The 26,123-nt window shown below is 39.3% G+C and overlaps 1 long non-coding RNA gene and 2 pseudogenes across 1 annotated transcript in view; 1 reads left to right on the forward strand and 2 right to left on the reverse strand.

Moving 5' to 3' along the window:
* Positions 1-4,642, forward strand: part of LOC111773279 (uncharacterized) — a 40,364-nt gene extending 35,722 nt beyond the window's left edge. The window contains exon 4 of the long non-coding RNA XR_002807649.2: positions 395-4,642. This is a non-coding gene — a long non-coding RNA (uncharacterized lncRNA). The remainder of the gene's footprint in view (positions 1-394) is intronic.
* Positions 10,246-11,190, reverse strand: OR9A2P (olfactory receptor family 9 subfamily A member 2, pseudogene; annotated as a pseudogene).
* OR9A4DP (olfactory receptor family 9 subfamily A member 4D, pseudogene) lies at positions 23,960-24,889 on the reverse strand (annotated as a pseudogene).

Consider the following 26,123-nt stretch of genomic DNA (forward strand, 5'->3'; position numbering starts at 1 on the left):
GGGAGAGCAGAAAAACTTTTAGTTGATCCCATTTTGACAAGTTAAGTTTCATAACTTTTTAAGGTTTTTGTTTAATCGGAAAAACCTGAAATCTCACCAATCAGAGACTTCTCAATACCAAGGCTGCCTTCTCCAAAGGCCCTAAGCCTAGCTTTCCAGAAGATGTCTCAAATTCTAAGCACATCATGCCTTTTCCCCTTTATTCCAGGTTCTGAACAGGATTCTCTTGTCTATTCAGAGCCAAAATCAGCCCCCACCACCCAGTAAGAAATACCACATTTACCTCTAAAATGTGCACCAGTATCTAAAAAAGCCTGCTGTTGGTCTCAGTCAAAGCCTTAACTTCATGAAAAATCCCCTATAAAGCCTGATTTCTCCTTCACTCATTTTACAGGGGATCTTGCTCCTAATCTGTGGACTCTCCAGAACACGATGGAAAAGTTCAACACCTACATGCGACTCCACTCTCTGGTATTGTCTCAGGTTTCCTCTCTTCTGAACACATGTGCATCTGTATGCATTCAAGCAAGATTCTTTTGGCCTTTTATGTATGGCATGTCTCTGATTACCAGCTGGGCACTTCAAAGTGGGGAGAACATAAGGACAGCCTAATGTAGGCAGTTATATTTACAACCTGGAACAACTGACAAAATGTAAATTGGAAATCTGCTTGGTGCTGGAGTGAGACAGGAAATGTGAGACTTACAAAACATTCATCTGGATTTTAGATTTCATTTTATGTATACCTGTTAAATCTCAGAACGTCAAATGGTGGAGCAGGGTATAAAATGGGAATAATCTCCCTTCCAGTTCCTCAAATTGCCCAAACCCAACCAGATTGCCATATAATCTCAGAGATACTTTCTAAGCAGATATCTGCATAGTGGTTTAACGATAATGCTGTGAAAATTCATTTTACCCTCTTTCTCTCTCATTTGACAATATATATAAGATACCTTCCTTTATCAAAACATATAGTTGCATAGTAATACATTATAAGGTACTCGTTTCTTATTAGTTTTCCCCTCTATTGATCAATTTTGGTGTTTTTTTCCCTCTTACTATGAAAAATGATGCTATGAATATTCTTAGATATTCATGTCATTTCTATTTCTGTTATAAATTCCTAGAGTTGGAATTTTCTGCTTTTAAGGTAGACGTATTGATGCTAGTGCTTTTTATTGGCATCAAATTATACTCCAAAGATTTTGGATTCATTCGCATAGGTAGTATGACTGTATAGTCATGTGTCACTTAATGATGGAGATAAATTCTGTGAAATGCATCAGTAGGCAGTTTGATCATTGTATGAACATCATAGAGCATACTCACACAAACCTAGGTGGTATAGGCTGTTACACGCCTAGGTCATATTGTATAGTCTATTGCTCCTAGACTACAAACCTATACAGCATGTTACTATACTGAATCCTAAAGGCAATTGTGACACAATGGTAAGTATTCGTGTGTCTAAACCTATCTAAACATAGAAATGGTACAGTAAGAATACTGTACAAAAGATAAAGAATGATAAGCCTGTATAGAGCACTTACCATGAATGGAGCTTGCAGGACTGGAAGTTGCTCTGGGTAGGTCAGTGAGTGAGTGGTGAGTGACTGTGAAGGCCTGGGACATTATTGTACACTACTGCAGACTCTGTAAGCCCTGAATCAGTGTGCAGTATACAGTTATACTGTATAAGGCTACATTAATTTTACACAAAAACACTTTTCTTTCTTCGTTGATAAATTAACCTTAGCTTGCTGTAATTTGTTTCCATCATAGACTCTTTAATTTTTTTAAACTTTTTTGACTCCTTATAATGAAACTTAGCTTAAAACACAAATACAATGTATAGCCATACAACAATATTCTTTTTCTTTATATGCTTATTCTATAAGCTATTTTCTGTTGTTAATTGTTTGTTATAAGCTTTTTCTTGGAGACTAAGACACAAACATATACATTAGCCTAGGCTTACACAGTGTCAAGATCATCCATATCACTGTCTTCAATTTCCACATCTTGTGCTACTGGAAAGTCTTCAGGGCTGCTAGCATGCATGGAGCTGTCCTATTCTGTAACAACAATGCCTTCTTCTGGAATACCTCCTGAATGACCTGCCTGAGGCTCTCCTTGAGGTATCATTCTTTTCAGAAAAATGTCCATGGTGGTTTCCTTTATTGATCATTGATTTCCTTGTAAGCAGATCATGCACAATGAATATTCCTCTTTATTCATGAAAGCCTTTCAGCGTTGGGATCCACTTTTTCAAACTTTCTGAGGGGCTTGTTGAGGTCTGTAAAAGCTTTTGCTAAACTAGTCACTATGAATTTTCTTAAGGGTTCTTCTTTTTCTTCTGCAGTTTCTTTTTCTCTTTTCTTGTCTTCAGTTATGAATTCCTGTCCCAGTTCCCCAAACTCCTCATTAGTAAATTCCTCAGGAGACACATCTAGGAGCTCTTAAATGTCACCCTTATCTACCTTTATGTTAAAGTTGTTTGCTATCTCAACCCCAGTCTTGCTGATGTTTACAACCTCCTCATCTTTGGCAAATCCTTCGAAGTCATGGATGAACCTCTTGAGTGTCTTCATCCGGAGGCTGCTCATATCCTCCTTCGTGACATCACCCCAAGCCCAAGCAAGGCTCTTGATGCAATCAGAGATATTGTAATCCTTCCCAAATAGCGTCAGTGTCTCCCTCAGTTGCAGCAATTACTTAAGCAAAGTTCCTCCTCCAGTAGTACGCCTTAAAAGCTGCTATAACTCCTCAATCCATTGGTTGGATCAAAGAGGTGGTGTTTGCATGTTTGATATTGGGATGAAGATCACCATAAAAGAGAGATGTCCAGGAGCGTTATCAACAAAAAGCACTTGAATCTTTAAACATATGCTATTCTTCAAACACTACTTCTCCATTTTGCTGGCATAGCCTTTCAGGAGGGCACCTTGGAAGAGGAGCTGAGTCATCCATGAACTCTTGCTCCTGTAGTACACTGATGGTATGTGATTATTGATATGCTTGAAGGCCTTGGGGTTCTCCCTGGGCCATATCATAAAAAGCTTCAATTTGTAGCCCCCAACACTGCCTCCAAGCAAGACTGCTATCCTGTCCTTAAAAGCTTTGAAATCTGGCAATGACTTGGCCTCCTTTTGGATGAAAGTTTTTTCATCCATTTCCAGAATAGGGAGGTTTCATCCATATTGAATATTTTCTCTGGCAAGTAATTTTCCTCAACATTCAGCTTACCTAGACTTTCCAAAAATTCTTCAGCTACCTGCACATCAGCACTCACAGACTTGCCACTAACTTTCACATTGTATAATGACCAACCATTCTTGAATCATTTAATCCATCCACAGCTAGTAGTAAATTCAACATCATAGACTGGGCCAGTATTTTCTTTCAACATCACAAGCAAACTTTTTGTTATAGCTGTAGTCATCAAGGTGCCTAGAGGGATTACATTTCTGTGTCTGGTTTTCAATACAGATCATTAGAATTTTCTCCATTTCTGATAGACCCTTCTTGGATTTTTGTAAATCTCACTGCCTTCAATCAAGCAGACTCTCTAACAGCTTTCCTCACTTTGTTCTGGTTCTTCAAGATCATAGCTATGGAGGAATGGCACATGCCTGGCTGGCAACTGGTGATCATTCACTGATCTCCTATGTCATAGTCTGTAATAATTTTTAATTCCATTTCCAGGTAAATCATTTGACATGGTCTCTTACTGGCAATAATAACAGTGGATTTTGTACACTTAGGGGCCATAATGAACAAAACAATGCAAGATTAAATCAAGCACAGGAGACAATGATGCAATCAAGAGATACAGTAAACATGAGATGTTTGAGGCTTCTGCTGGGCTATATGGTGTGCTGTTTTACAGTAATTTTTTGCAAGTATAAAATGTACACTCTAAAATAACAATACAAAGCATTATAGTATATAAATACATAAGCCAGTAAAATAGTAATTTGTTATAATTATCAGCATTATGTACTACACATAATTGTATGTGCCAGACGTTTATATTACAGTCAGCTCAGTAGATTTGTTTACATCAGCATCACCACTAACACGTGAATAATCCATAGCACGATGGCAACAACGTCACTAGATGATAGGAATTTTTCAGCTCCATTATAATCTTATTGGACCATCATTGTTTACGTGGTCTGTTATTGACTGAAAAATTATTATGCAGCCCTTGAGTGTATAAAATGAGAGTTATTGACTTCCTGATCCACTACCAACCAACAGTATAATCACAATTTAATTTTAATTTTAAATTGAAGAGAACAAAAATAAACTATCTTAGAGAGAAATCAATTGAAAAGCCTGAAGAAATGGAAAATGTTTCAAAAGGTAAAAATTACCAAAACTGACTGAAAAAGAAATTGAAGAAATAAATATTTCTAAGTATGTTAAATATATTGAATTCATAATTAAAAATCTTTTCACACAAAAAACTACAAGTCCAGTTGGCTTTACTGATAAAGTTTATAAAATGTTTAACTAAGAAATAATACCACTCCTACACAAAATCTTCTGGAAAATTGAAGAGAAGGGAACACTGCCCAATTAACCTTTTAAGGCCAGAATTATCTCAGTACCAAAGACATCACAAGAAAATAAATCTAAAAACCAATGTCACTCATGAACATTGATGCAAATATCCTCAACAAAATACTAGGAAATTAAATCCAGAAATATCTAAAGAGAATGATATACCATATAAAGGTGGTGATTTTATTTCAGAAATAGAAGCTTGGATTAATATTAGGAAATTATTCAATATAATTGACCATGTTAACAGAATTAAAGAGAAAAAAATGAATGATCATTTCACTAAGAGTGGAAAATCATTTGGTAAAAACCAGCATTCATTGATTAAAAACTGAGCAAACCAGGAACAAAAGGGATCTGTTTCAAATTGATAAATAGCATCTAACAAAAAACCTAGCGCTAACATGAAACTTAATGATGATAGATTCAATGATTTCCCTCTAACATAGAGAACAAATCAAGGATATCTGTTCTCATCACTTCTATTCAACATTGTACTGGGAGTTCTAGTCATTGCAATAAGGTAAGAAAATGAAATTAGAAGGAAACACTTAGAAAATAGACATAAAATTATTTATTCTCTAATGACATAATTCTCTACATAAAAAAGAATTCCAGAAAGAAAGCTGCTAGAACTAATAAAGAATTATTGAGGTTACAGGGATAAAAGCTCAATATAAAAAAAACTCATTTTATTACTATACACTTAAAATGGACATGGGAATTAGAAATACAAATATAATTTAAATTAAGACCCCAAACATAAAAAAACATGGGTTATGTTGAACAAACTAAGCACAAACCTTAAAACTATAAAACATTGCTGAGAGAAATTAAAGATATAAATAAATGAATATTCTATTTTCATGAATCAGAAGACTCAATTTTTTCAGGATGCCAATTCTCTACAAATTAGGCTAAAGATGCAATACAATTGCAATCAAAATCCCAGGAGGCTGTTCTATAACATTGAAAAACTGACTCTAAGATTTATATGCAAATGTGAAGGACCTAGAAAAACCAAATTAATTTTGAGGAAGAAAAATAAACCTGAGGGACTCATAATATCTTATTTAAACACTTGCTACAAAGCTACAGGAATCAGGGCAGTGTATTTTTGACACAGTATCATGTAGATCAATAGACATATAGACCAGTAAAATAATAGAGAATTCAGACACAGACCCAAACATTTATCTTCGATTGATTTGAACAACATGAAGTGTTGGTGAAGAAGTGGAGCATCTGGAATTCTCATACATTGCTGGTGGGAATGTTCAATGATATAAATAACAGCAGTTAAACATACATTTACCATACAAACCTGCAATTTCGCCTTAGATATTTTCTCAAGGTAAATGAAAACATATATCCACCAGATGTATTTCTGAATGTTGATAGCAGTTTCATTCACGTTAAACAGCCAACAGGGCAAATGACAATCAACAAGTGAATGGATAAATAAATGGTGTGACATCCATACAGCAGAATACTACTCAGCAATAAAAAGGAATGAAATATTGATAGATGCACCGTCGTGGATAAGTCTCTACAAGGCTATGTTAAACAAAAGAATCCAGATATAAATTCAATAATTTACTATCCCATTAATAAACTCAATAAATGAAAATGAAAATCTACTCCATAGTAATGGAAATCAACATGAGACTGAGGTTGGGGTGGACACAAAGAAACCTTGGGTGATGAACATGTTTCAGAATTTGGTTGTGGTGGTGATTAGATGAGTGGTTAAATCTGTTAAAAGTCATTGAAACTTACACTTAACATGCTGCATTTATTGTATAAAAATTAATTTTGATAAAGTTGAAAATATTTTTAAAAAGAAATTCAAGATATAAAAAAGAGGATATAAGTGACCGTTGGGGACTTGATAGGAAGAGGAATGAAGTAAGGACAGGTGAAGGCTCAAGATGACATCCGGTGAATATGAAGGCTATTAGAATAAGTTGAGTAAGTAGGATGTGGCTGTGGGGTGAGTGTGGGGATGCGAGGAGCTGAAAACAACACAAGAGAAGGAGGGGGCTTATCTAACCCTAACAGATATCACAGTGTGACAAGTAACTCTCAGACCTTTCCCCAAATATATGTATCCCTAGCCAAGTTCTATCAAAATGTTCTTGAATAACATTCCGCAAACACCTCTTAAGGGAATAGAAAATTTTATTGTAAAAAGGAACATAGATATCTCCTACCAGTAGATCTCAAAACATTGAGAGCACAATATTAAAGTGTACATCTTTGGTGAAAGTGAAAGGATCTCAAGATAGTGTAAGATCATGGATAAACCATTGACATTGCGAGCAGGAACCTGAATGCTAATTCTCCTTCATACTCATTAACTATGTTACATTCACTGTGAGTGTTCATCCCTCTGGTTTTGGTTTTCTCATCTGAAATATCAGGACATTGACATAAATAAAATCTAAGGTGTTATTTTTTTGCGTCTCTACTTGGCACAAAGAGAGGGAGTGAGGAATAGAAATGGAGCCAGTCCTAAAGTCTTCTTAAAGGTACACTGAGCCTCTCAGCCTCCCACTGAGGCTCTCAACTCATGACCATTCCTCATGGAACCCTTCTGCAAAGCTAGCCTTTTTGTCAGGTTCAACTCTTTCCAGGTAACATTATAGGCCACTCCAGATGCAGTGCCTAAACTTAGCCTACACTACAGGATTTTAGGGGAGGGTAAAACTGGTGAATGCCCAAACTCCAACTTGGCCAAACCTCAGGGCCATTCCATGTCTATATCTGACTTCCCCACATAAGTACTTGGGGATACTGGAAAGAGGAGAAGTCGTCAAGGCCCAGAGAAAGAAAAATCCATTTTGATGACCTAGTAGACTATTCAGGGTAATAACCCTAAGGGTCAAGATCCTATGTGCAGAAGAGGTAATGAGAGATAATCCTTACCTGCCTGCAACCAAACCCTCCTAACTCACCTTCATGTCTGCCCTCTTTCTACTCTGTCCTCCCTATAGCAGCCTGAGTCATCGTTTAAGACCCAGATTAGATCAGGTCTCTCCCCTGATTAAAACCTTCTCACTGCACTTTGGTCATAGCCCAAAGTCCTGTAAAGCCCCACATGATTTCTAGAAATGCTTTTCTCTAATGTCATCTTGTGTTACCCATCCTTCACCCCACGCTGTCCAGGAACACTGATGTTATTCCAGTTCTTTCAGAGGCTTCAGTGCATGCTGCTCCATCTCTTAGAGTGCTCCTTCTACATCCCACCTAGCTTCTCCTAGTTAATGCTGTGTATCAGTTAATGATCACTGTCTTGTAGAGACTTTCCCCATCCTCCTCAGACATGTTCAGGTTCCCTGCCAGGTGCTCACCAAAAACCCTTGTAGTAGATGCTATCTGCATTGCTCAGACTCTCCCAGGATTCAGACATGCACTCCTCCAGCCCATAGGTGAGACTATCCTCAGAAATTACCCTCAGACAAAGAGAAATGCCTCCCTAGTTAAAGACCTTCCCCTGACGCAGTCTGTACTCAATGGTCTGTTGATGCAGGAGAGCAAGTACCTAGCCCCTGTGCTTTACTTAGGGGCACAATTCAGGACACCTCTCAAGAGTCATCTAGCTTCAGAGCTCCCTGTGAGATGGATTCCCTGTGGGACTGAAGCCTCTGGTGCAGCTTCCTCACAACTCAGCTTCCCACCGGCCCAAACATCTTCTCCCTCACACCTTTACAGGGAGTGGTCCAAACATCGCTCCCAGACTTAAGATAACTTCATGGTTTCTTTCTTGAAAAGATTCATTATTTGTAATTACATGTGTTTTGAGAATGTGAAAGAATGCATAGACTTTTTTTATTACATAAAGTAAGATCAGTTTTCATCAAACATACTCTATCTGGAAGGAGACCATATCCACTATGTCCACTGATATATTTCCAGCTCATTGTCTGAAAAATAGCTGTTATTAAAAATCAGTCTTGTTAAATTTTCTGTTAATTTTGAATGAGATTGAGTTCTCATAGTTTTAAAAACCATTTATATTTCTCTTTAGTGAACTTATCAGTTTATAAGAAAAGAACAGGAATGTTGGTGAGTGAACAAGGGCGAATAAGGCAGAGAGCAAGAGGCCTGGGTGACAACAGGTAGAACTAAAGAAACGGTAGTGGAGGGCAGTGAGGCTGTCTTCTCTGTCCCCCTAAGTTTACTCCACCAGCCCAGAAACAACTTAGGCCACAGAAAGCCTCTGTGCAAATTAGAAAAAGGCATCCTCCCTGCATTAGTGAATTAGAAAAATGGTATTCATCTAGTGAGAACAGACCTCATATCATGAGCCTGGAAAACAGAGGTAGATTTGTGCCAGCCTTCAACTCTCTCCAGACAATGCAGTCCTATCAGGTCTCATTGATTGGCTGACAGGGCATGGCTTGATTTAAGGCCTCACACACAACCACATCTCCCATCCATGTGCAGTGCCAACAACTAAATCCTATGTGGTAGTCTTGCCTCTCCTCACCAGGCAGGAAGGCATCTTCACACAGTACCCTTTGAACCCTAAGTAACTCTGTCAACCCTCTGCTGGGCAACTCATTTTCCCCACCAACTTCAGGGCTGCCAGGATGTGCTGAAAGTTACCATTTAAATTCCTTCCTTCGAAGCCCTTTCTCCAATATTATGAAACTCCTACAATCTCATTGCTAAAGAGCCATGCCCTAGAATTGCTGAGGACTGAGAATTAAAAGGGTAGCCTCGTGTTTTTTTATATCTGCCCACAGAGAAGACCCATGGAAAGGTGCTCAGATGCTTGGTTTGGGAGACAAAGACATGACACGCATTATGAGGCCTGAAGTCTGCGTCTGGGAGCAATCTGACAGAAATTGTTGCTTTAAGCAGCTGTAACATACACGGCGCTCATTCTAGGTTTAGTCATTCAATTCTTATTTGTCTCTATCCCATATGTGCCACAAAGAGAGTAGGTTTCAGCAATACCCTGAAGTTTAGCAAAAACTTTTTGCCCATTCTTATTCCCATTTTCATCTTCCTTATATCACAAATATTTGCCAAGTGAAAAGCATTCCAATCCCATATCATCATTCTAGATTGAATCTGTAGCAAAATGTATATACACTATGCTACCTTTGCACTTGCAATGGGGACAGGATGACATGATAGATAACCAGAGAAAAAGAGAACCATAGAATATTTAAAATTGATATGGTCATCTTGTCAAGAAATTTCACAAAAACATAGGAAAAGGCGTAGAAACAGTTGATGAAGAAACAAAATGAGCATCTTGGCTTTTGTACTCTGATTATGCCCTCTACTTCATCTCACCTCCTTCTCCACTTCCTTCCTCCCCCATGGAACACATTTTCAGAAAAGCATTACAAACCAATTAATTGCGCTAATAGAACTTTTGCAAAAATATATGTTTCTCTTTCTAGTTTCTCCCACATCACAAGGTTATGCTTCTTTGAATTCAACAGTGGAAGCAAGAAGAAACCAAAGCTATGAGGTTCTAGTGGGCAGAGAGTAGGTGTCATTTTTACCCTCCTTGTCTACTTCCAAGGCCAGATCAGGAACAGTACAGACAATTTGATTTCTGTATCAATGATAACGGTAAGAGATGAGTTAGAGTTTTTTAGGTTACTAAATAATACATAGAGAAGACCATAACACCTATAACTAAGAGAGGAGTTATTCCTTGAGGAGTTGACAGCAGCCTTTCATACTATCCCGAAGGGCCTCTTTGACTTTGTCATTCCAGAGAGTGAAGATAAAAGGGTTCAGGAAAGGGGTCAACAGAGAAATCAGCAGGGAAGCTATCTTGTTATACTCAGCTGCCTGCGTTTGCTTGGGTTTCACATAGAGGAACAGGCAGCTGCCGTAGCCGATCACAACAAAGGTGAAGTGGGAGGCACATGTAGAGAAAGCTTTTCTCCGGCCAGAGGCTGAGGGGATCTTGAGGATGGTGGAGATGATGTAGGTGTAGGAGACAACTGTCGGGGCAAGAGAACCAATGATAATCACCACAGCCATTAAAAACAGAACAAACTCTGTGAAAAGAGTGTCATCACAGGATAGTTTGAGCAGTTGCCCACGGTCACAGTAAAAATGGTCTAACAGATTTGATTTACAGAAGGTAAACTGAAATGTGGCATAGACTGGCCAAATTTCAGAAAGAAACCCAAACACCCATGACACAATTACCACCCAGATGCAGGTGCGGCTGTTCATAATGATGATGTACCTCAGAGGGTTGCAGACTGCCACATAACGGTCCACAGCCATCGCTCCCAGTAGTGCAAACTCTGTGGTCCCCACAGCAAGGTACAGGAAGAGCTGGGCAACACATGCAGTCAGAGATAGTGTCTGCATCCCAGGGAGCAGCAACCCCCAAAGCATCACGGGGACGATAATTGATGTCACCAGGATCTCCAAGGCAGAGAGGTGACCAAGGAAGAAATACATGGGGGAATGCAGACGTTTATCAACACAGACTATCATGATGATGACTGTGTTTCCCGCTAATGTCACTGAGTAGAGGAAAAAGAACATAGCAAAAAGAATGTGATGTAGCTCTTGGGACCCAGGGAAGCCTAGGAGGCAGAATTCAGTGGCACTAGAGCGATTGCCCATCATTTAGTGCTTCTTTCTGCTCCTTGTGAAACCTAGAGATGAAAAGAGAGGTAAGACTTCTCTGCATGGTCCTGCTCTTGAGAGAGAGAAGGAGGACAAATTAGGATAAGGAAATATTTTCAATGTGATGATCAGGTCAGATGTCCCTACTACCATGCTGTGCATAAAGTCACACCTAAATGTTCTCACCTCAAATGTAGCTTAAGGCTAGCTGCTGGGAATGGATGATGACACCTTCTTCTCTAGTGGTGTGAATAAAAGCTTCCTTGTCTTTTGTTCCCCACTGGTATGACTTCTCAAAGGGAACAGAGCTCTTTTGAAGTGGCCAGTTTTGAAGCTGAGTCCATCAGCCTCTCCAGTCCTGGGATTGTCCTACTTCTTCTTAGGTTTACTGTACCAGATGACATCGTGGTATTCCAGATGATGTTCAAAGCATGGAACTTTGAACCCCAGCCCTCAGTCACACTGGGACTATATAGACCCACCTTGGGGCCAGCAGAAAAGAGGCAGGGGATATAACACCAACATCCCTGCCTTCTCCATGTTTTAAAACCTCTTTATTACACAGCAGCAAGATCTCCAAAGGGGAACTCTGGAGCTTGGGGCAATTTCCCAGAGATTCATTCTTTTCTGACTCCATTTTCTTTCAAAGTCTTGGGAGGAAGGAAAGATGGCAGCTGGCAGTGACAAGGACAGGTCTGAGGCCATCAGCTGCTTAGGATGCCTGGATTTCTGCCCTGAAATCATCTATCCTGTTACGCAAATGTCATCTCATCAGAGGACTCTTTCTAATCACCCAACCCAAAACAGGAAAGACATGATCATTCATGGACTTTAGTTTTCTCTGGAGCACTTATATTACCTGATACTCTGTTATAGGTTTAATTGCTTAATTCAAGCTTTCATTTACCATGAAACAAATTTCACTGTGAACAGAACATACATAAGATACATAAGTAAAATATATAGCTTGTGAGTCCATTAATCATGCCATCATAAAAAGAAAGCAAGGAAGAGGGAAAGGAAATTTAATTCTATTTATTCATTGTTCACTTATGACACTAGAATACAAACTCCATGAGGGAAAGGATAAGTTTTCTATATATATGTATTATAGATGCATATATAGTGTATAAATATGCATCTATATATATTATATATATAAAATATACTTGAGCCCAATAAGTAGAGCTGAAAATTTTTCTTAAATGATAGATGTGTGTATGTGTAATATGTGATTAAGTGGTACTTGGTCCTGGCCAGGCTAGTTAGGCCATATCCCCTCAATCTTACTCTTCTTGGTTTCCCTTTCTGCTTCATGGTACCATTTTCCCTTCCTCCCTTCTCTTCTTGAAGCAACCTTCTCAATCTCCATAGCTTTTTTCCTAATGGGCAAACAGGCTGCAAGGACAGAAGTGTTGGAGAGTTCAGTGGCCTACTTTCCCACAAATTCTGCACAAGCAGCACCAGACGAAGAAAATGAGAGGCTCTTGACTGATGCCAGAGAGCCAGGCTTATCCCTAGCATTGGGTCAGAGAAGAACTCTATCTGCTCTCTGCTGTGCAGGCGGTATTTGGAGATGAACCCCACTGCTCTGCTACTCCCATAGCACACTGTTCAGGCTCTAAGTGTCCTTGTTCTAGAAGGCACCAAGCCCAGACCTTCCCATCCTGATCCTCTCCTACTCTTTCCTTTGTAGAGGAGAACCCTGAGAAGACACTCACCTTATGGAGAAGCTTCACTGCCACTTCTAATGCTCTTCAGGGCTCAGCCAAGGATAACTCCTATCTGTACACGGGCCAGAGCAACTTACTACTGTCTCCACTCATGGTGAAACTGTTCTCAGGGGGATGCTCAGGAAACAGTCTAGAAATAACAGCATTGTGGGTGCTGAGGGTCTCTCTCTCTCTCCTTCCATCTTGCTTCCTTTTTTCTCAAGGGGGTTCAGTCACTGAGGTACCTGTTCTTAATTAGCCCAGCTTCAGGGTTTCCCTAAACAATCAGTCTGGGGAGACCAGAACAAACTTTTGGTTATGCTCATTTTTGGTCAATTAAGTTTCAAAAACTTTTTAAAGTTTTTTTATAATCTGAAAAACCTAAAATCTCACCAATCATAGGCTTCTCAATACCCAAGCTGCCTTCTCCAAAGGCCCCAAGTCTACCGTTCCAGAAGATGTCTCAAATTCTAAGAAGATCATTCCTTTTTCCATTTATCCAAGGTTCTGAACAGGATTCTCTTGTCTATTCAGAGCCAAAATCAGCCCCCACCACCCAATAAGAGACACCACAATAGACCTATAAAACATGCACCAATGTCCAAAAATGCCTGCTGTTGGTCTCAGTCAAAGCCTTAACTTCACCAAAAATCCCCTACAAAGCCTGATTTCTCCTTCACTCATCTTACAGAGGCTCTTGCTCCTAATCTGTGGACCCTCCAGAACACTACATGCGACTCCACCCTCTAGTATTGTCTCAGGTTTCCACTTTTCTGAACACATGTGCATCTGTATGCATTCAAGCAAGATTCTTCTAGCCATTTATGTACGGCATGTCTCTGATTACCAGCTGGGCACTTCAAAGTGGGGAGAGCATAAGGACAGCCTAATGTAGGCAGTTATATTTACAACCTGGAACAACTGACAAAATGTAAATTGGAAATCTGCTTGGTGCTGGAGTGAGACAGGAAATGTGAGAGTTACAAAACATTCATCTGGATTTTAGATTTCACTTTATGTATACCCGTTAAATCTCAGAACGTCAAATGGTGGAGCAGGGTATAAAATGGGAATAATCTCCCTTCCAGTTCCTCAAATTGCCCAAACCCAACCAGATTGCCATATAATCTCAGAGATACTTTATAAGCAGATATCTGCATAGCAGTTTAAAGATAATAATGTGAAAATTCATTTTAGAACCTTTTCTCTCTCATTTGACAATGTATATAAGATACCTTCCGGGGATGGCCTAGTGGCTCAGTGGTTAAGTGCGGACGTTCTGCTTCAGCGGCCCGGGATTTGCCAGTTTGGATCCTGGGTGTGGACATGTCACCGCGTGGCAAGCCACGCTGTGATAGGCGTCCCACATATAAAGTAGAGGAAGACAGGCATGGATCTTAGCTCAGGGCCAGTCTTCCTCCGCAAAAAGAGGAAGATTGGTAGCAGTTAGTTCAGGGCTAATCTTCCTCAAAAAAATAAAGACAAAAGAAGACACCTTCCCGTATCAACACATATAGTTGCATAGTAATACATTATAAGGTGCTCGTTCTTTATTAGTTTTCCCCTCTATTGATCAGTTTGGTTTTGTTTCCATTTTTGTATTATGAAAAATGATGCTATGAATATTCTTAGATATTTATGTCATTGCACATTTCTATTTCTGTAATAAATCCCCAGAGTTGGAATTTCTTGCTGAGAAGGTAGATATATCGAAGCTATTGCTTTTTATTGGCATCAAATTATACCCCAAAGATTTTGGATTGATTTGCGTAACCACTATGACTGTATAGTCATGTGTCACTCAATGATGAGGATACATTCTGAGAAATGCATCAGTAGGCAGTATCGTCATTGTGTGAACATCATAGAGTGTACTCACACAAGCATAGATGGTATAGTCTAGTACATGCCTAGGCTATATGGTATAGTCTATTGCTCCCAGGCTACAAACCTATACAGTATGTTACCGTACTGAATCCTATAGGCAATTGTGACATATGGTAAAGATCTGTGTATCTCAACCTATGGAAACATAGAAATGGTACGTTAAAAATATGATATAAAATATAATAAATGATAAACCTATATAGGGCACTTACTGTGAACGGAGCTTGAAGGACTGGAAGTTGCTCTGGGTAAGTCAGTGGGTGAGTTGTGGGTGGCTGTGAAGGCCTAGGAATTTATTGTACACTACTGCACTCTGTAAGCCCTGAATCAGTGTACAGTATACACTTATACTGTATAAGCCTTCATTAATTTTATACAAAAATATTTTTCTTTATTCATTAATTAATTAACCTTAGCTTGCTGTCACTTGTTTATTTCATAGACTTTTTAATATTTTTAAGCTTTCTTGACTCACTTTTAATAACATTTAGCTTAAAACACAGTGTACAGTTATACAAAAATATTCTTTTTTTAATATCCTTATTCTATAAGCTCTTTCCTATTGTTAAATTTTTCTTTTATAAACTTTTTTGTTAGAGACTAAGACACAAATATATACATTAGCCTCGGCCTACATAGGATCAGGATCATCCATATCACTGTCTTCAAATTCCAGATCTTGTGCTACTGGAAAGTGTTCAGGGGTGATAACATGCATGAAGCTGTCACCTTCTATGATAACAATGCCTTCTTCTGGAATACCTCCTGAATGACCTGCCTGATGCTCTTCTTGAGGTATCACTCTCTTCAGAAATATGTCCATCGTGGTTTCTTTTTTTTCATCATATATTTGCTTGTAAGCAGATAATGCACCATGAACATGCCTCTCTATTCATGAAAACCTTTCAGTGTTGGGATCCACTTTTTCAAACTTTTTAAGGAGTTTTGTGGGCATTGTAAAAGCTTCTGCTAAACTTGTCACTGTGAATTTTCTTTGGGGTTCTTCTTTTTCTTCTCCTGCAGTTTCCTTTTCTCTTGCCTATTCTTCAGCTATGAATTCCTGTTCTAGTTCCAAAAACTCCTCATTAGTAATTTCCTCAGGAAACACCTCTGGGAGCTCTTCAATGTCATCCTTATCCAAACCCTGGTTAAAGTTGTTTACCATCTCAATCCTAGTCTTGTTGATTTTTTGTAGCCTTCTCATCCTCGGCAAATCCTTTGAAGTCATGGATGATCTTCTTGAGTGTCTTCATCCAGAAGTCATTCATACACTCCTTTGTGACATCACCTCAAGCCCAAGAAAGGTTCTTGATGAAGGATGCAGTCATAGATGCTGTAATCCTTCCAAAATTGCATCAGTGTCTTTCTCAGTTGCAACAGTAGCCTGGGCAAAGGTCCTTCTCAGGTAGTAGGTCTTGCCATCTGATATAACTCCTTGGTCCACTGGTTGGATCAAAGAGGTTGTATTTGCATGGAGAAATACTGCTTCAATATTGGGATGAAGATCACCAATAAAAGGGAGATGTCCAGGAGCATTATCAATGATAAGCACAATCTTGAAAGGGATGTTATCCTGCAAACACTACTTCTCCATTTTGCTGGCATAGTCATTCAGGAGGACACCTTGGAAGAGGAGCTGAGTCACTCATGACCTCTTGCTCCTGTAGTACACTGACAGTATGTGCTTATTGATATGGTTGAAGGCCCTGGGGTTCTCACTGGGCCAGATCATAAAAAGGTTCAACTCATAGCCTGCAACATTAGCCCCAAGCAAGACTGTTATCCTGTCCTTAAAAGCTTTGAAACATGGCATTGACTTGACCTCCTTTTGGATGAAATGTCTTTCATCCACTTCTAGAATATGAAGGTTTTGTCCATACTGAATATTTGCTCTGGAAACTAATTTTCCTCAACCTTCAGCTTATCTAAAGTTTCCAAAACTTCTTCAGCTGCCATCACATCAGCACTGACAGACTCGTCACTGACTTTCATGTTGTGTCATGAACAACTCTTCTTGAATCATTTAATCCACCCAGAGCTAGCAGTAAATTCAACATCATAGTCTGGTCCAGTATTTTCCTCAACACCACAAGCAAACTTTTTGCTTTGTCTGTGATCATCATGGTGCCGAGAGGGATACAATTCTGTGTCCGGCTTTCAATCTAGGTCATTGCTTGTTTCTCCGTGTTTGATAGTCCCTTCTTGGATTTTTCAGGCTTAGTGCCTTCAGTGAAGCAGATCCTCTAACAGCTTTCACCACTTTGTTCTGGTTCTTCAAGGTCATAGCTATGGAGGAGTAGGACATGCCTGGCTGGCGAGCGCTAACCATCACTGATTTTCCATCTTCGTAGTCCTTAATCATTTTTAATTCTCTTTCCAGGTCAATCACTCAACATGGCCTCTTACTGGTAACATTAGGAGCCAATTTTATAGACTTAGGGGCCATTAAAAACAAAACAACACAAGATTAAATCAAGCACAAGAGGAAATGATGCATTGAGTGACACGGTAAACATGAGATGCATGAGAATTCTGCAGGCCTACGTGGCATACTGCTTTACAGTATATATATTTTTACAAGTATAAAAAGTACACTCTAAAATAACAATAAAAGGTATTGTAGTGTAGTAAATACATAAACAAGTAAAATAGTAATTTATTAGCATTATCTATATTATGTACTGCACATAAGGTACGTGCTATACATTTATATGACGGGCAGCTCAGTAGATCTGTTTACACCAGCATCACCACTATCACATGAGTAATACATAACACTACTATGGTGATGTCATTAGACAATAGGAATTTTTCAGCTCCTTTATAACCTAATGAGACCATTGTTTTACATGCGGATTGACTGAAAAATTATTATGCAGTCAATGAGCATATGAAGTGAGAGTTGCTGACGTTCTAATCTACTACCAACCAACAGCATAATCAAATTTGCATTTTAATTTTAAATTGAAGGGAACAAAAATAACATATCTTAAAAGAGAAATCAATTGAAAAACCTAACGAAATGGAAAATCTTTTCAAAGACAAAAATTACCAAAACTGGCTGAAAAAGAGATTGTACAAATGAACACTTCTAAGGATGTTAAATAAATTGAATTCACAATTGAACGTCTTCTGACACAGAAAACTATCAGTCACGTTGGCTTTACTGTTAAAGTTTATCAAATATTTAAGTAGGAAATAATATGACTCCCATGCAAAATCTTCTAGAAAATTGAGGAGAAGAGAACACTGCCAAGTTTATCTTTTAAGGCCAAATTATCTTGAAACCAAAGTCATCACAAGAAATAAATATAAAACCAGTATCACTCATGTACATTGAAACAAAAAACCTTAAGAAAATATTAGAAAATAAAATTCAGCAATATCTAAAGAGAATGATATGCCATAACACAGTGGTGATTTTATTTCAGAAGTAAAAGGTAGACTAAACATTAGGAGATTAGTTAACATAACTCACCACATTAATAGAATTCAAGAGAAAAACCACATGATCATTTCAATAAGAGTGGAAAAAGCATTTGGCAAAAACCAACAGTCATTGATTAAAACCTGAGCAAACTAGGAACAAAACAGATCTTCCTCAAACTTATAAATGGCATCTAACAAAAAACCTAGTGCTAATGTGAAACTTAATGATGGCACACTCAATACTTTCCCTGTTATGTAGGGAACAAATCAAGGATATCTGTTCTCACCACTTCTATTCAGCATTACACTGGAAGTCCTAGCCATTGCAATAAGGCAAGAAAATGAAATTTGAAGTATACAGTTAGAAAATAAAGAAATAAAATAATTTATTCTCTAATGACATAATTCTCTAAATAGAAAATCCTAAGAAGTCCAGAAAGAAACTGCTAGAACTAATAAATGATTATCTAAGTCACAGGATAAAACCTCAATATACAAAAACTTAGTTGATTACTATACACTTAAAATGGACATAGGAATTAGAAATAAAAATATCATTTAAATTAATACCCCAAACATGAATAACTAAGGTTTATATTGAACAAACTAAGCATAAGACTTAAAACTATAAAATATTGCTGAGAGAAATTAAAGAAGACTAAATAGATGAATAATTCTATTTCCACAAATTGGAAGACTCAGTTTTGTTAGAAAGCCAATTCTCTCCAAATTAGGCTATAGATTCAATATAATTTCAACCAAAATCCCAGTAGATTTTTTATAACATTAAAAAGCTGACTCTAAGATTTATATGCAAATATGAAGGACCCAGAAAAGCCAAATTAATTTTGAGGAAGAAGAATCAACCTGAAGGACTCACAAAATCTTATTTAAACACTTGCTACAAAGCTACAGGAATCAGGACAGTGTGTTATTGACACAGTATCATGTAAATAAATGGAGATATAGACCAGTAAAATAATAGAGAATTCAGACACAGATGCAAACATTTATCTTCTATTGATTTTAACTACACGAAGTGTTGGTGACGAAGTGGAGCATCTGGAATTCTCAGACATCGCTGGTGGGAATGTACAATGATATGAATAACACCAGTTAGACATACACTTACAATACAAACCTGCGATTTCACCCTAGATGTTTTCTCAAGGTAAATGAAAACATATATCCACCAGATGTGTTTAAAAGTGTTGATAGTTTTATTCACACTTAATGGCAAACAATCTAAATGACAATCAATAAGTGAATGGTTAAAGAAATGGTGTTACATCCGTACAGCAGCATACTACTCAGCAATAAATAAAAGAATGAACTATTGATAGATGCGCCATCATGGATAAGTCTCTACAAGGCTATGTTAAACAAAAGTATCCAGATATAAATTCAATATTTTATTACTCCATTAATAAACTCAAGAAATGGAAAACCTACTCTATTGTAACAGAAATCAGCCTGAGGCTCCTGTTGGGGAGGACAGTGACTAGAAAGAGGCACAAAGATACCTCCTGGGTGATGAACATGTTTCAGAATTTTGTTGTGGTGGTGATTAGATGAGTGGTCAAATTTCTTAAAACTCATTGAAACTCACGCTTAAAATGCTGCATTTATTGTATAAAAATTAATTTTAATAAAGTTGAAAATATTTTTAAAAAGAAATTCAAAATATAAAAGAGGATATAGCTAACCATAAGGGGCTTGATGGGGAGAGGAATGAGGTACGGTCAAGTGAAGGCTAAAGATGACACTGGGTTGACTTAGAAGGCTATTAGAATAAGTGAGTGAATAGGATGTGGCTCTGGGGTGGGTGTGGGGATGGGGGAGCTAAAAACAACACAGGAGAAGGACGGGCCTTAAGTAACCGTAAGAGATGTCACAGTGTGAAAAGTAGCTCACAGACCTTCCCCCAAACAGATGTATCTTTTGCCAAGTTCTATCAAAATATTCTGAATGACTTTCTGCAAACACATCTTAAGGGAATAGGATCTTTTCTTTGTAAAAAGGAACATAGATATCTCCTACCAGTAGAACTTATAAAATTGAGAGCACAATTTTGAAGTGTACATCTTTGGTGAAAGTGAAAGGAGCTCAAGATAGTGTAGGATCAAGGATGAACCATTGTCATTGCCAGCAGGAACCTGAATGCTAATTCCTTTTCATGCCCATTGGCTATGTTACATTCACTGTGAGTGTTCATCTCTCTGGTTTGGTTTTCTTATCTGGAGTACCAGGACACTGACATACACGATGTCTAATTTTTTCTTTCATCTCTACATTGCCCCAAGTGAAGGAGCAAGGAGCAGAAATGGAGCTGGTCCTAGAGTTTTCTTAAAGGTGCACTGAGCCTCTCAGCTTTCCAGTGAGGCTCTCCACTCATGACTGTTTCTCATGGAACCCTTCTGCAAAGCTAACCTTTTTGTCAGATTCAACTGACAAACATTATACATATACATTTCATATAAACATATAACATTATAGGCTACTCCAGACCCAGTGCCTAAACTCAGCTTAGACTACTGAATTTTACAAGAGGGCAAAACTGGTGAATGTCCAAACTCCAACTTGGCCAAAGCTCAAGGCCATTCCATGTCTATATCTGACTTTCCCACATAAGCACATAGGGATACAGGAAAGAGGAGAAATTATCAAGGCCCAGAGAAAGAAAACTCCATTTTGATGACCTAGTAGACTATGCAAGGTAATAACCCTAAGGGACTAGGCCCTATGCACAGAAGAGGTAATGAGAGATAATCCTTACCTACCTGCCACCAAACCCTCCTAACTTACCTTCATGTCTGTCCTCTTTCAACTCTGTCCTCCCAATAGCAGCCTGAGTCATCTTTTAAGACACAGGTCTCTCCCCTGATTAAAACCTTCTCACTGCACTTTGGTCATAGCCCCTAGTCCTATAAGGCTCTAATGTCATCTTGTGTTCCTCATCCTTCACCCCATGCTGTCCAGAAATGCTGACTTTATTCCAGTTCTTTCAGAGGCTTTAGTGCATGCTGCTCCATCTCTTAGAGTGCTCCTTCCACTTCCCACCTAACTTCTCCTAGCTAACAGCAGATATCACTTAATGATCACTTTCTTATAGAGACTTTCTCCCACCTCCTCAGACATGTTCAGGTCCCCTGCCAGGTGCTCTCCAAACAACCCTGTAGTAGACGCTATATGCATTGCTCAGACTCTCCTCCCAGACTCAGATACTCACTCCTCCAGTGCACATCTGAGGCTATACGCAGAAACTACCCTCAGACAAAGAGAACTGCCTCCCCAGTTAAAGGCCTTCCCCTGAGGCAGTTTGTACCAAATGGCCCTTTGATGTAGGGGAGCAAATGCTCAGCCCCTATGTTTTAATTAGGGACAAAATTCAAGACACCTCTCAAGAGTCATCTTAGCTCCAGAGCTCCCTGTGGGATGGATTCCTTGTGGGATTGAAGCCTCTGGTGCAACTTCCTCACAGCTCAGCTTCCCACCGGCCCAAACATCTCCCTCACACCTTTACAGGAATTGGTCCAAAGATCACTTCTAGACTGAAGACAACCTCACAGTTTCTGTCTTGAAATAACTCACTAATTGTAACTACATGTGTGTGTGCTTGTTTGTGAAAGCGGATGTATATCTAGACAAGTTTTTATTATAGATGCTAATAATAGTCTTCATCCAATATTCTCTATCAGGGAGGAGAACATGTCCACTACGTTCACTGCTATATTTTCAGCACATTGTCTGAAGAACAGCTATTATTCAAAATCAGTCTTGTTAAATTTTCTGTTCTTTAACTGAATAAGCTTGAGTTCTTCTCACAGTTTTAAACGCCATTTACATTTCCCTTTTGCGAACTTACCAATTTTTTTCTTTTGAAGATTAGCTCTGAACTAACATCTGCTGTCAATCCTCCTCTTTTTGCTGAGGAAGACTGACCCTGAGATAACATCTGTGCCCGTCTTCCTCTACTTTATACGTGGGACGCCCGCCACAGCATGGCTTGATGAACAGTGCCACGTCCGCACCCGGGACCCGAACTGATGAACCCCGGGCCGCCAAAGAGGAACCTGCGAACTTAACTGTTGCACCACCAGGCCGGCCCCAGAACTTACCAATTTGTAAGAGAAGAACAAGAATGTTGGTGGGTGAACAAGCGTGAGCAAGACAGAGAGCAAGAGGTCTGTATGACGACAGGGAGAAGAACTAAAGAAACTGTAGTGGAGGGCAATGAGGGACTCTTCTCCATCCTCCTAATTTGTCTCCACCGGCCCAAGAACAATTTAGGCCATACAAAGCCATTGTTGAAAAGGCATCCTCTCTGGGTTAGTGAATTACAAAAATGGTATCCACCGAGTGAGAACAGACCTCATGTCATGAGCCTGGAAAACAGAGATAGATTTGTGTCAGCCTTCAACTCTCTCCAGCCAATGCAGCCCCATCAGTTCTCATTGATTGGCTGGCAGAGCATGGGCTTGATTTAAGGCCCTACTCATCACCTCAGCTCCTGCCCATGTGCAGTGCCAACAACTCAGTCATACATGGTGGTCTTGCTTCTCCTCACCAGGCAGAAAGGCATCCTTGCACAGTACCCTTTGAACTCTAAGTAATCCCATCAACCCACTGCTGGGCAGCTCAATTTCCCAACTCACTTCAGGGCTGGCAGGATGTGCAGAGTGTTATCATTAAAAAAAACTCCTTCCTTCAAGCCCTTTCTCCAACATTATGAAATTCCTACAATGCCATTGTCATACAGCAATGGCCTGGAATTGCTGAGGATTTGCAGTTAGGAGGGTAACCTCTCATTTTCATACCTGCCCAGAGAGAATATCTATGGAAAAGTGCTGAGACACTTGGATTTGGAAGACAAAGATGGAACAGGCACTATGAGGCCTGAAGTCTGGGTCTGGGAGCAATCTGAACAGAAATTGTTGCTTTAAGCTCTTGTAACACATGGCATGCTCTTTCTAGTTCTTATTTGTCTCTATCCAATATATGCAACAAAGAGAGGAGGTTTCAGCAATACTCTAAAGTTAAGCAAAAATCTTTTGCCATTCTTATTCTCAAAAATTTAAACTGCTTTATATGACAAAGATTTGCCAAGTGAGAAGCATTCCAATCCTATATCATGACTCTAGGTTCATTCTGTGGTGAAATGTATATATACACTAAATTTCATTTGCAGTAGAAATGGGGCCAGGATGACATGATAGGCAATTAGAGAAAAAGAGAACCATAAGATATTTAAAATGCATATGTCCATCTTGTGAAGAAATTGCACAAAACTATAGGAAAAGATCTAGCAACAGTTGATGAAGACACAAACTGAGCATCTCTCCTTTGTACTCTGATTATGCCATCTATCTCACCTCACCACCCTCCTTACTTCCTTCCTCCTCCACAGAATGCATTTTCAGAAATGGATTACAAGCAAATTGAGCTAAGAGAGGTTTTACAAAAATGTATTTGGTTCTTCTAGTTTCTCCGGCATCACAAGGATATGCTTCTTTGATTTCAACAGTAGGAGCAAGCAGAAACAGGCTATGAAGTTCTAGAGGGCAGAGAATGGGTTTTCACTTTTTACCTGCCATGTCTACTTCCATGGCCTGGTGAGGAGCGGTACACACAATTGATGATCATAGTAAGAGAGGAGTTAGGGTTTGCTAGGTTGCTGAATGACCAACAATGAGGTACATACGACCTAAAACTGACTGTGAGAAGAGTTATTCCTTGAGGAGTTAACAGCAACGTTTCATACTATCCCGAAGGGCCTCTTTGACTTTGTCATTCCGGAGAGTGAAGACAAAAGGGTTCAGGAAAGGGGTCAACACAGAAATCATCAGGGAAGCTATCTTGTTATACTCAGCTGCCTGCGTTTGCTTGGGTTTCACATAGAGGAACAGGCAGCTGCCATAGCCGATCACAACAAAGGTGAAGTGGGAGGCACAAGTAGAGAAGGCTTTCCTCCGGCCAGAGGCTGAGGGGATCTTGAGGATGGTGGAGATGATGTAGGTGTAGGAGACAACTGTCGGGGCAAGAGAACCAATGATAATCACCACAGCCATTAAAAACAGAACAAACTCTGTGAAAAGAGTGTCATCACAGGACAGTTTGAGAAGTTGTCCTCGGTCACAGTAATAATGGTCTAACAGATTTGATTTACAGAAGGTAAACTGAAATGTGGCATAGACTGGCCAAATTTCAGAAAGAAACCCAAACACCCATGACACAATTACCACCCAGATGCAGGTGTGGCTGTTCATAATGATGTTGTACCTCAGAGGGTTGCAGACTGCCACATAACGGTCCACAGCCATCGCTCCCACTAACACAAACTCTGTGGTCCCCGCAGCAAGGTACAGGAAGAGCTGGGCAACACATGCAGTCAGAGATAGTGTCTGCATCCCAGGGAGCAGCAACCCCCAAAGCATCACAGGGACGATAATTGATGTCACCAGGATCTCCAAGGCAGAGAGGTGACCAAGGAAGAAATACATGGGGGAATGCAGGCGTTTATCAACACAGACAATAACAATGATGATGGTGTTTCCCATTAATGTCACTGAGTAGAAGAAAAAGAATATAGCAAAAAGGAGGTGATGTAGCTCTTGGGACCCAGGGAAGCCTAGGAGGCAGAATTCAGTGGCACTAGAGCGATTGCCCATCATTTAGTGCTTCTTTCTGCTCCTTGTGAAACCTAGAGATGAAAAGAGAGGTAAGACTTCTCTGCATGATCCTGCTCTCAAGAGAGAAGGAAGACAGATTAGGATGAGGAAATATTTTCAACCTGATGATCTAGTGAGATGCCCCTAGTACGTGCTGTGCACAAAGTCACATATAAATGTTCTCAGCTCAAATATAGCTCAAGGCTAGCTGCTGGGGATGAGTGATAACACCTTCTTATCTATCAGTGTGAAGAAAAGCTTCCTTGTCTTTTGTTCCCCACTGGATGTGACTTCTCACAGGGGACAGAGGCTAAGATCTCTTGAAATGGCCAGTTTTGAAGCTGGGTCCATCAGCCTCTCCAGTCCCAGCATTGACCCACTTATTCTTAGGTTCACTGTACCAGATGACATCATGATATTCCAGATGATGTTCAAAGCATGGAACTTTGAACCCCAGCCCTCACTCATACTGGGACTATATAGTCCCACAATGGCACCAGCAGAAATGAGTCAGGGAGTCAACACCAAAATCCCTGTTTTATGCCGGTTTTAAAACCTCCATATTTAAAGCAGCAAGATATCCAACGGGGAACCCTGGAGTTTGAGACAATTTCCCAGAGCAGATTCATTCTTCTCTGACTCCATTTTCTGTCAAAGTCTTGGGAGGAAGGAAAGATGGCACCTGGCACTGACAAGGTCGGGTCCAAGGCTGTCAGCTACATTAAATGCCTGGGTCTCTTCCTGTCATTTCCTCTATCCTGTTACTCAAATTTCACCTCCTCACAGGACTCTTTCCAATCACCCAACCCAAAACAAGAAAGACATGATCATTCTTGGACTTTAGTTTTCTTCCCAAAACTTATATTGCCTGATACTATTATATTGCCTGATAGATGATTGTTTATTTCACTCCTTCACTTAACATGAAACAAACATCCCCATGAACAGTACAGAAGACTAATAAGTAAAATATATAGTATGTAAGTTCACTAATTATGCCATAGGAAAAAGAAAGCAAGGAAGAGGGAAAGGAAATTTAGTTCTGTTTATTCATTGTTCATCTACGTCATTAAAACATAAAATTCACGAGGGCAAAGATATGGATTGTACATATATTTTTTCTGTGTGTGTGTGTGTGTGTGTGTGTGTGTGTGTGTGTATACCCAGATCTATAATATTCTTGAGCCCAAAAAGTAGAGCTGGAAATTTTTGTTAAATGATAGATGTGTGGATGCAT

This window comes from Equus caballus, chromosome 4 (genome assembly GCF_041296265.1).
Source record: "Equus caballus isolate H_3958 breed thoroughbred chromosome 4, TB-T2T, whole genome shotgun sequence".
Lineage (NCBI taxonomy): Eukaryota > Metazoa > Chordata > Mammalia > Perissodactyla > Equidae > Equus > Equus caballus.